Raw genomic sequence first — 12,039 nt, forward strand, 5'->3', positions numbered from 1 at the left:
ACTGGGCCCCTCCTGTATTATAGTCACTGGGGTCTCTCCTGTATTATAGTCACTGGGGCCTCTCCTGTATTATAGTCACTGGGCCTCTCCAGTATTATCGTCAGTGAGGCCTCTCCAGTATTATCGTGACTGGGGCCTCTCCTGTATTATTGTCACTGGCGCCCCTCCTGTTTTATAGTCACTGGGGCCTCTCTTGTATTATAGTCACGGGGGCATCTCCTGTATTATAGTCACTGGGACCCCTCCTGTATTATAGTCACTATGGCCTCTCCTGTATTATAGTCACTGGGGCCTCTCCTGTATTATAGTCACTGGGGACTCTCCTGTATTATAGTCACTGGGGCCTCTCCTGTATTATAGTCACTGGGCCACTCCTGTATTATAGTCACTGGGGAATCTCCTGTATTATAGTGACTGGGCCTCTCCTGTATTATAGTCACTGGGCCACTCCTGTATTGTAGTCACTGGGGCCCCTCCTGTATTATAGTGACTGGACCTCTCCTGTATTATAGTCACTGGGCCTCTCCTGTATTATAGTCACTGAGGCCTCTCCAGTATTATAGTGACTGGGGCCTCTCCTGTATTATAGTCACTGGTGCCTCTCCTGTATTATAGTCACTGGGGCCTCTCCTGTATTATAGTGACTGGGGCCTCTCTTGTATTATAGTCACTTGGGCCTCTCCTGTATTATAGCCATTGGGCCCATCCTATATTATAGGCACTGGGGCCTCTCTTGTAATATTGTTACTGGGGGCTCTCCTGTGTTATAGTCACTGGGGCCGCTCCAGTATTATAGTCACTGGGGCCTATCCTGTGTTGTAGTCACTGTGGCCCCTCCTTTATTATAGTCACTGGGGCCTCTCCTGTATTATAGTCACTGGGGCCTCTCCTGTATTATAGTCACTGGGGTCTCTCCTGTATTATTGTCACTGGGGACTCTCCTGTATTATAGTCACTCGGGCCTCTCCTGTATTATTGTCACTGGGGCCTCTCCTGTATTATAGTCACTGGGGCCTCTCCTGTATTATTGTCACTGGGGCCCCTCCTGTATTATAGGCACTGGGGCCTCTCCTGTATTATTGTCACTGGGGACTCTCCTGTGTTATAGTCACTGGGTCCTCTCCTGCATTATTGTCACTGGGTTCTCTCCTGTCTTATAGTCATTGGGGCCTCTCCTGAATTATAGTCACGGGGCCTCTCCTGTATTATAGTCACTGGGGTCTATCCTGTATTATAGTCACTGGGGTCCCTCCTGTATTATAGTCACTGAACCTCCTGTATTATAGTCATTGGGGCCACTCCTGCATTATAGTCACTGAGGCCTCTCCTGTATCATAGTCAATGGGTCCCTCCTGTATTATAGTGACTGGGCCCCTCCTGTATTATAGTCACTGGGGCCTCTCCTGTATTATAGTCACTGGGGCCTCTCCTGTATTATAGTCACTGGGCCTCTCCAGTATTATCGTCAGTGAGGCCTCTCCAGTATTATAGTGACTGGGGCCTCTCCTGTATTATTGTCACTGGCGCCCCTCCTGTTTTATAGTCACTGGGGCCTCTCTTGTATTATAGTCACGGGGGCATCTCCTGTATTATAGTCACTGGGGCCTCTCCTGTATTATAGTCACTGGGACCCCTCCTGTATTATAGTCACTATGGCCTCTCCTGTATTATAGTCACTGGGGCATCACCTGTATTGTAGTCACTGGGGACTCTCCTGTATTATAGTCACTGTGGCCTCTCCTGTATTCTTGTCACTGGGCCACTCCTGTATTATAGTCACTGGGGACTCTCCTGTATTATAGTGACTGGGCCTCTCCTGTATTCTAGTCACTGGGCCACTCCTGTATTATAGTCACTGGGGCCCCTCCTGTATTATAGTGACTGGGCCTCTTCTGTATTTTAGTCACTGGGCCTCTCCTGTATTATAGTCACTGAGGCCTCTCCAGTATTAGAGTGACTGGGGCCTCTCCTGTATTATAGTCACTGGTGCCTCTCCTGTATTATAGTCACTGGGGCCTCTCCTGTATGAAAGTCACTGGGGACTCTCCTGTATTATAGTCACTGGGGCCTCGCCTGTATTATAGCCATTGGGCCCATTCAATATTATAGGCACTGGGGCCTCTCTTGTAATATTGTTACTGGGGGCACTCCTATGTTATAGTCACTGGGGCCGCCCCTGTATTATAGTCACTGGGGCCTATCCTGTGTTGTAGTCACTGTGGCCCCTCCTTTATTATAGTCAGTGGGGCCTCTCCTATATTATAGTCACTGGGGCCTCTCCTGTATTATAGTCACTGGGGTCTCTCCTGTATTATTGTCACTGGGGACTCTCCTGTATTATAGTCACTAGGGCCTCTCCTGTATTATAGTGACTGGGCCTCTCCTGTATTATAGTCACTGGGGCCTCTCCTATATTATTGTCACTGGGGCCCCTCCTGTATTATAGGCACTGGGGCCTCTCCTGTATTATTGTCACTGGGGACTCTCCTGTGTTATAGTCACTGGGTCCTCTCCTGCATTATTGTCACTGGGTTCTCTCCTGTATTATTGTCATTGGGGCCTCTCCTGTATTATAGTCACTGGGGCCTCTCCTGTATTATAGTCACTGAGGTCTATCCTGTATTATAGTCACTGGTGTCCCTCCTGTATTATAGTCACTGAACCTCCTGTATTATAGTCACTGGGGACCCTCCTGTATTATAGTCATTGGGGTCCCTCCTGTATTATAGTCACCGGGGCCCCTCCTGTATTATAGTCACTGGGGCCCCTCCTGTATTATAGTGACTGGGGCCCTTCTGTATTATAGTCACTGGGGCCTCTCCTGTATTATAGTCACTGGGGCCTCTCCTGTATTATAGTCACTGGGCCTCTCCAGTATTATCGTCAGTGAGGCCTCTCCAGTATTATAGTGACTGGGGCCTCTCCTGTATTATTGTCACTGGCACCCCTCCTGTTTTATAGTCACTCGGGCCTCTCCTTTATTATAGTCACTGGGGCCTCTCCTGTATTATAGTCACTGGGCCACTCCTGTATTATAGTCACTGGGACTCTCCTGTATTATGGTCACTGAGGCATCTCCAGTATTCTGGTGACTGGGGCCTCTCCTGTATTATAGTCACTGGGACCCCTCCTGTATTATAGTCATTGGGGCCTCTCCTGTATTTTAGTCACTGGGGAATCTCCTGTATTATAGTCACTGGAGCCTCTCCTGCATTATAGTCACTGGGGCCTCTCCTGTATTATAGTCACTGGGACCCCTCCTGTATTATAGTCACTGGGGCCTCTCATGTATTGTAGTGACTGGGGCCTCTCCTGTATTATAGTCACTGGGGCCGGTCCTGTATTTTATTCACTGAGGCTTCTCCTGTATTATAGTCACTGTGGCCTCTCCTGTGTTATAGTCACTGGGGTCGCTCCTGTGTTATAGTGACTGGGACTCTCCTGTATTATAGTCACTGGGGTCTCTCCTGTATTATAGTCACTGGGGCCTCTTCTGTATTATTGTCACTGGGGCCTCACCTGTATTATAGTCACTGGGATCTCTCCTGCATTATTGTCACTGGGGCCCCTCCTGTATTATAGGCACTGGGACCTCTCCGGTATTATTGTCACTTGGGCCTCACCTGTATTATAGTCACAGGGGCCTCTCCTGTATTATTGTCACTGGGGCCTCACCTGTATTATAGTCACTGGGGTCTCTCCTGCATTATTGTCACTGGGGCCCCTCCTGTATTATAGGCACTGGGGCCTCTCCTTTATTTTTGTCACTGGGCACTCTCCTGTGTTATAGTCACTGGGGAATCTCCTGTATTATAGTCACTGTGGCCTCTCCTGTATTATAGTCACTGGTGCCTCTCCTGTATTATAGTCACTAGGGCCTCTCTGTATTAAAGTCACTGGGGCCTCTCCTGTATTATAGTCACTGGGGCACCTCCTGTATTATAGTCACTATGGCCTCTCCTGTATTATAGTCACTGGGGACTCTCCTGTATTATAGTCACTGAACCTCCTGTATTATAGTGACTGGGGCCTCTCTTGTGTTATAGTCACTTGGGCCTCTCCTGTATTATAGCCATTGGGCCCATCCTATATTATAGTCACTGGGGTCTCTCCTGTATTATAGTCACTGGGGCCTCTTCTGTATTATTGTCACTGGGCACTCTCCTGTGTTATAGTCACTGGGGCCTCTCCTGTATTATTGTCACTGGGGCCTCTCTTGTATTATAGTCACTGGGGCCTCTCCTGTATTATAGTCACTTGGGCCCCACCTGTATTAAAGTCACTGAGGTCTCTCCTGTTTTATAGTCACTGGGGCCCCTCCTGTATTATAGTCACTATGGCCTCTCCTGTATTATAGTCACTGGGGACTCTCCTGTATTATAGTCACTGAACCTCCTATATTATAGACACTGGGGCCCCTTCTGTATTATAGTCATTGGGGCCCCTCCTGCATTTTAGTCACTGAGGCATCTCCTGTATTATCGTGACAGGGCCCCTCCTGTATTAAAGTGACAGGGCTCCTCCTGTATTATAGGCACTGGGGCCTCTCCTTTATTTTTGTCACTGGGCACTCTCCTGTGTTATACTCACTGGGGCCTCTCCTGTATTAGAGTCACTGGGGCCTCTCCTGTCTTTTAGTCATTGCGCCCATCCTATATTATAGGCACTGGGGCCTCTCTTGTGATATTCTTACTGTGTCCTCTCCTGTATTATAGTCACTGGGGCCTCTCCTGTATCATAGTCAATGGGTCCCTCCTGTATTATAGTCACTGGGGCCTCTCCTGTATTATAGTCACTGGGCCTCTCCAGTATTATCGTCAGAGAGGCCTCTCCAGTATTATAGTGACTGGGGCCTCTCCTGTATTATTGTCACTGGCGCCCCTCCTGTTTTATAGTCACTGGGGCCTCTCTTGTATTATAGTCACGGGGGCATCTCCTGTATTATAGTCACTGGGACCCCTCCTGTATTATAGTCACTATGGCCTCTCCTGTATTATAGTCACTGGGGACTCTCCTATATTATAGTCACTGGGGCCTCTCCTGTATTATAGTCACTGGGCCACTCCTGTATAATAGTCACTGGGGACTCTCCTGTATTATAGTGACTGGGCCTCTCCTGTATTATAGTCGCTGGGCCACTCCTGTATTATAGTCACTGGGGTCCCTCCTGTATTATAGTGACTGGGCCTCTCCTGTATTATAGTCACTGGGCCTCTGCTGTATTATAGTCACTGAGACCTCTCCAGTATTATAGTGACTGGGGCCTCTCCTGTATTATAGTCACTGGTGCCTCTCCTGTATTATAGTCACTGGGGCCTCTCCTGTATTATAGTGACTGGGGCCTCTCTTGTATTATAGTCACTGGGGCCTCTCCTGTATTATAGCCATTGGGCCCATCCTATATTATAGGCACTGGGGCCTCTCTTGTAATATTGTTACTTGGGGCTCTCCTGTGTTATAGTCATTGGGGCCGCTCCTGTATTATAGTCACTGGGGCCTATCCTGTGTTGTAGTCACTGTGGCCCCTCCTTTATTATAGTCACTGGGGCCTCTCCTGTATTATAGTCACTGGAGCCTCTCCTGTATTATAGTCACTGGGGTCTCTCCTGTATTATTGTCACTGGGGACTCTCCTGTATTATAGTCACTAGGGCCTCTCCTGTATTATTGTCACTGGGGCCTCTCCTGTATTATAGTCACTGGGGCCTCTCCTGTATTATTGTCACTGGGGCCCCTCCTGTATTATAGTCACTGGGGCCTCTCCTGTATTATTGTCACTGGGGACTCTCCTGTGTTATAGTCACTGGGTCCTCTCCTGCATTATTGTCACTGGGTTCTCTCCTGTATTATAGTCATTGGGGCCTCTCCTGTATTATAGGCACTGGGGCCTCTCCTGTATTATTGTCACTGGGGACTCTCCTGTGTTATAGTCACTGGGGTCTCTCCTGTATTATAGTCACTGGGGTCCCTCCTGTATTATAGTCACTGAACCTCCTGTATTATAGTCACTGGGGATCCTCCTCTATTCTAGTCATTGGGGCCCCTCCTGCATTATATTCACTGAGGCCTCTCCTGTATCATAGTCAATGGGTCCCTCCTGTATTATAGTGACTGGGCCCCTCCTGTATTATAGTCACTGGGGTCTCTCCTGTATTATAGTCACTGGGGCCTCTCCTGTATTATAGTCACTGGGCCTCTCCAGTATTATCGTCAGTGAGGCCTCTCCAGTATTATCGTGACTGGGGCCTCTCCTGTATTATTGTCACTGGCGCCCCTCCTGTTTTATAGTCACTGGGGCCTCTCTTGTATTATAGTCACGGGGGCATCTCCTGTATTATAGTCACTGGGACCCCTCCTGTATTATAGTCACTATGGCCTCTCCTGTATTATAGTCACTGGGGCCTCTCCTGTATTATAGTCACTGGGGACTCTCCTGTATTATAGTCACTGGGGCCTCTCCTGTATTATAGTCACTGGGCCACTCCTGTATTATAGTCACTGGGGAATCTCCTGTATTATAGTGACTGGGCCTCTCCTGTATTATAGTCACTGGGCCACTCCTGTATTGTAGTCACTGGGGCCCCTCCTGTATTATAGTGACTGGACCTCTCCTGTATTATAGTCACTGGGCCTCTCCTGTATTATAGTCACTGAGGCCTCTCCAGTATTATAGTGACTGGGGCCTCTCCTGTATTATAGTCACTGGTGCCTCTCCTGTATTATAGTCACTGGGGCCTCTCCTGTATTATAGTGACTGGGGCCTCTCTTGTATTATAGTCACTTGGGCCTCTCCTGTATTATAGCCATTGGGCCCATCCTATATTATAGGCACTGGGGCCTCTCTTGTAATATTGTTACTGGGGGCTCTCCTGTGTTATAGTCACTGGGGCCGCTCCAGTATTATAGTCACTGGGGCCTATCCTGTGTTGTAGTCACTGTGGCCCCTCCTTTATTATAGTCACTGGGGCCTCTCCTGTATTATAGTCACTGGGGCCTCTCCTGTATTATAGTCACTGGGGTCTCTCCTGTATTATTGTCACTGGGGACTCTCCTGTATTATAGTCACTCGGGCCTCTCCTGTATTATTGTCACTGGGGCCTCTCCTGTATTATAGTCACTGGGGCCTCTCCTGTATTATTGTCACTGGGGCCCCTCCTGTATTATAGGCACTGGGGCCTCTCCTGTATTATTGTCACTGGGGACTCTCCTGTGTTATAGTCACTGGGTCCTCTCCTGCATTATTGTCACTGGGTTCTCTCCTGTCTTATAGTCATTGGGGCCTCTCCTGAATTATAGTCACGGGGCCTCTCCTGTATTATAGTCACTGGGGTCTATCCTGTATTATAGTCACTGGGGTCCCTCCTGTATTATAGTCACTGAACCTCCTGTATTATAGTCATTGGGGCCACTCCTGCATTATAGTCACTGAGGCCTCTCCTGTATCATAGTCAATGGGTCCCTCCTGTATTATAGTGACTGGGCCCCTCCTGTATTATAGTCACTGGGGCCTCTCCTGTATTATAGTCACTGGGGCCTCTCCTGTATTATAGTCACTGGGCCTCTCCAGTATTATCGTCAGTGAGGCCTCTCCAGTATTATAGTGACTGGGGCCTCTCCTGTATTATTGTCACTGGCGCCCCTCCTGTTTTATAGTCACTGGGGCCTCTCTTGTATTATAGTCACGGGGGCATCTCCTGTATTATAGTCACTGGGGCCTCTCCTGTATTATAGTCACTGGGACCCCTCCTGTATTATAGTCACTATGGCCTCTCCTGTATTATAGTCACTGGGGCATCACCTGTATTGTAGTCACTGGGGACTCTCCTGTATTATAGTCACTGTGGCCTCTCCTGTATTCTTGTCACTGGGCCACTCCTGTATTATAGTCACTGGGGACTCTCCTGTATTATAGTGACTGGGCCTCTCCTGTATTCTAGTCACTGGGCCACTCCTGTATTATAGTCACTGGGGCCCCTCCTGTATTATAGTGACTGGGCCTCTTCTGTATTTTAGTCACTGGGCCTCTCCTGTATTATAGTCACTGAGGCCTCTCCAGTATTAGAGTGACTGGGGCCTCTCCTGTATTATAGTCACTGGTGCCTCTCCTGTATTATAGTCACTGGGGCCTCTCCTGTATGAAAGTCACTGGGGACTCTCCTGTATTATAGTCACTGGGGCCTCGCCTGTATTATAGCCATTGGGCCCATTCAATATTATAGGCACTGGGGCCTCTCTTGTAATATTGTTACTGGGGGCACTCCTATGTTATAGTCACTGGGGCCGCCCCTGTATTATAGTCACTGGGGCCTATCCTGTGTTGTAGTCACTGTGGCCCCTCCTTTATTATAGTCAGTGGGGCCTCTCCTATATTATAGTCACTGGGGCCTCTCCTGTATTATAGTCACTGGGGTCTCTCCTGTATTATTGTCACTGGGGACTCTCCTGTATTATAGTCACTAGGGCCTCTCCTGTATTATAGTGACTGGGCCTCTCCTGTATTATAGTCACTGGGGCCTCTCCTATATTATTGTCACTGGGGCCCCTCCTGTATTATAGGCACTGGGGCCTCTCCTGTATTATTGTCACTGGGGACTCTCCTGTGTTATAGTCACTGGGTCCTCTCCTGCATTATTGTCACTGGGTTCTCTCCTGTATTATTGTCATTGGGGCCTCTCCTGTATTATAGTCACTGGGGCCTCTCCTGTATTATAGTCACTGAGGTCTATCCTGTATTATAGTCACTGGTGTCCCTCCTGTATTATAGTCACTGAACCTCCTGTATTATAGTCACTGGGGACCCTCCTGTATTATAGTCATTGGGGTCCCTCCTGTATTATAGTCACCGGGGCCCCTCCTGTATTATAGTCACTGGGGCCCCTCCTGTATTATAGTGACTGGGGCCCTTCTGTATTATAGTCACTGGGGCCTCTCCTGTATTATAGTCACTGGGGCCTCTCCTGTATTATAGTCACTGGGCCTCTCCAGTATTATCGTCAGTGAGGCCTCTCCAGTATTATAGTGACTGGGGCCTCTCCTGTATTATTGTCACTGGCACCCCTCCTGTTTTATAGTCACTCGGGCCTCTCCTTTATTATAGTCACTGGGGCCTCTCCTGTATTATAGTCACTGGGCCACTCCTGTATTATAGTCACTGGGACTCTCCTGTATTATGGTCACTGAGGCATCTCCAGTATTCTGGTGACTGGGGCCTCTCCTGTATTATAGTCACTGGGACCCCTCCTGTATTATAGTCATTGGGGCCTCTCCTGTATTTTAGTCACTGGGGAATCTCCTGTATTATAGTCACTGGAGCCTCTCCTGCATTATAGTCACTGGGGCCTCTCCTGTATTATAGTCACTGGGACCCCTCCTGTATTATAGTCACTGGGGCCTCTCATGTATTGTAGTGACTGGGGCCTCTCCTGTATTATAGTCACTGGGGCCGGTCCTGTATTTTATTCACTGAGGCTTCTCCTGTATTATAGTCACTGTGGCCTCTCCTGTGTTATAGTCACTGGGGTCGCTCCTGTGTTATAGTGACTGGGACTCTCCTGTATTATAGTCACTGGGGTCTCTCCTGTATTATAGTCACTGGGGCCTCTTCTGTATTATTGTCACTGGGGCCTCACCTGTATTATAGTCACTGGGATCTCTCCTGCATTATTGTCACTGGGGCCCCTCCTGTATTATAGGCACTGGGACCTCTCCGGTATTATTGTCACTTGGGCCTCACCTGTATTATAGTCACAGGGGCCTCTCCTGTATTATTGTCACTGGGGCCTCACCTGTATTATAGTCACTGGGGTCTCTCCTGCATTATTGTCACTGGGGCCCCTCCTGTATTATAGGCACTGGGGCCTCTCCTTTATTTTTGTCACTGGGCACTCTCCTGTGTTATAGTCACTGGGGAATCTCCTGTATTATAGTCACTGTGGCCTCTCCTGTATTATAGTCACTGGTGCCTCTCCTGTATTATAGTCACTAGGGCCTCTCTGTATTAAAGTCACTGGGGCCTCTCCTGTATTATAGTCACTGGGGCACCTCCTGTATTATAGTCACTATGGCCTCTCCTGTATTATAGTCACTGGGGACTCTCCTGTATTATAGTCACTGAACCTCCTGTATTATAGTGACTGGGGCCTCTCTTGTGTTATAGTCACTTGGGCCTCTCCTGTATTATAGCCATTGGGCCCATCCTATATTATAGTCACTGGGGTCTCTCCTGTATTATAGTCACTGGGGCCTCTTCTGTATTATTGTCACTGGGCACTCTCCTGTGTTATAGTCACTGGGGCCTCTCCTGTATTATTGTCACTGGGGCCTCTCTTGTATTATAGTCACTGGGGCCTCTCCTGTATTATAGTCACTTGGGCCCCACCTGTATTAAAGTCACTGAGGTCTCTCCTGTTTTATAGTCACTGGGGCCCCTCCTGTATTATAGTCACTATGGCCTCTCCTGTATTATAGTCACTGGGGACTCTCCTGTATTATAGTCACTGAACCTCCTATATTATAGACACTGGGGCCCCTTCTGTATTATAGTCATTGGGGCCCCTCCTGCATTTTAGTCACTGAGGCATCTCCTGTATTATCGTGACAGGGCCCCTCCTGTATTAAAGTGACAGGGCTCCTCCTGTATTATAGGCACTGGGGCCTCTCCTTTATTTTTGTCACTGGGCACTCTCCTGTGTTATACTCACTGGGGCCTCTCCTGTATTAGAGTCACTGGGGCCTCTCCTGTCTTTTAGTCATTGCGCCCATCCTATATTATAGGCACTGGGGCCTCTCTTGTGATATTCTTACTGTGTCCTCTCCTGTATTATAGTCACTGGGGCCTCTCCTGTATCATAGTCAATGGGTCCCTCCTGTATTATAGTCACTGGGGCCTCTCCTGTATTATAGTCACTGGGCCTCTCCAGTATTATCGTCAGAGAGGCCTCTCCAGTATTATAGTGACTGGGGCCTCTCCTGTATTATTGTCACTGGCGCCCCTCCTGTTTTATAGTCACTGGGGCCTCTCTTGTATTATAGTCACGGGGGCATCTCCTGTATTATAGTCACTGGGACCCCTCCTGTATTATAGTCACTATGGCCTCTCCTGTATTATAGTCACTGGGGACTCTCCTATATTATAGTCACTGGGGCCTCTCCTGTATTATAGTCACTGGGCCACTCCTGTATAATAGTCACTGGGGACTCTCCTGTATTATAGTGACTGGGCCTCTCCTGTATTATAGTCGCTGGGCCACTCCTGTATTATAGTCACTGGGGTCCCTCCTGTATTATAGTGACTGGGCCTCTCCTGTATTATAGTCACTGGGCCTCTGCTGTATTATAGTCACTGAGACCTCTCCAGTATTATAGTGACTGGGGCCTCTCCTGTATTATAGTCACTGGTGCCTCTCCTGTATTATAGTCACTGGGGCCTCTCCTGTATTATAGTGACTGGGGCCTCTCTTGTATTATAGTCACTGGGGCCTCTCCTGTATTATAGCCATTGGGCCCATCCTATATTATAGGCACTGGGGCCTCTCTTGTAATATTGTTACTTGGGGCTCTCCTGTGTTATAGTCATTGGGGCCGCTCCTGTATTATAGTCACTGGGGCCTATCCTGTGTTGTAGTCACTGTGGCCCCTCCTTTATTATAGTCACTGGGGCCTCTCCTGTATTATAGTCACTGGAGCCTCTCCTGTATTATAGTCACTGGGGTCTCTCCTGTATTATTGTCACTGGGGACTCTCCTGTATTATAGTCACTAGGGCCTCTCCTGTATTATTGTCACTGGGGCCTCTCCTGTATTATAGTCACTGGGGCCTCTCCTGTATTATTGTCACTGGGGCCCCTCCTGTATTATAGTCACTGGGGCCTCTCCTGTATTATTGTCACTGGGGACTCTCCTGTGTTATAGTCACTGGGTCCTCTCCTGCATTATTGTCACTGGGTTCTCTCCTGTATTATAGTCATTGGGGCCTCTCCTGTATTATAGGCACTGGGGCCTCTCCTGTATTATTGTCACTGGGGACTCTCCTGTGTTATAGT

This window comes from Pristiophorus japonicus, chromosome 11, assembly GCF_044704955.1.
Source record: "Pristiophorus japonicus isolate sPriJap1 chromosome 11, sPriJap1.hap1, whole genome shotgun sequence".
In the NCBI taxonomy this organism is placed as follows: Eukaryota; Metazoa; Chordata; class Chondrichthyes; family Pristiophoridae; genus Pristiophorus; species Pristiophorus japonicus.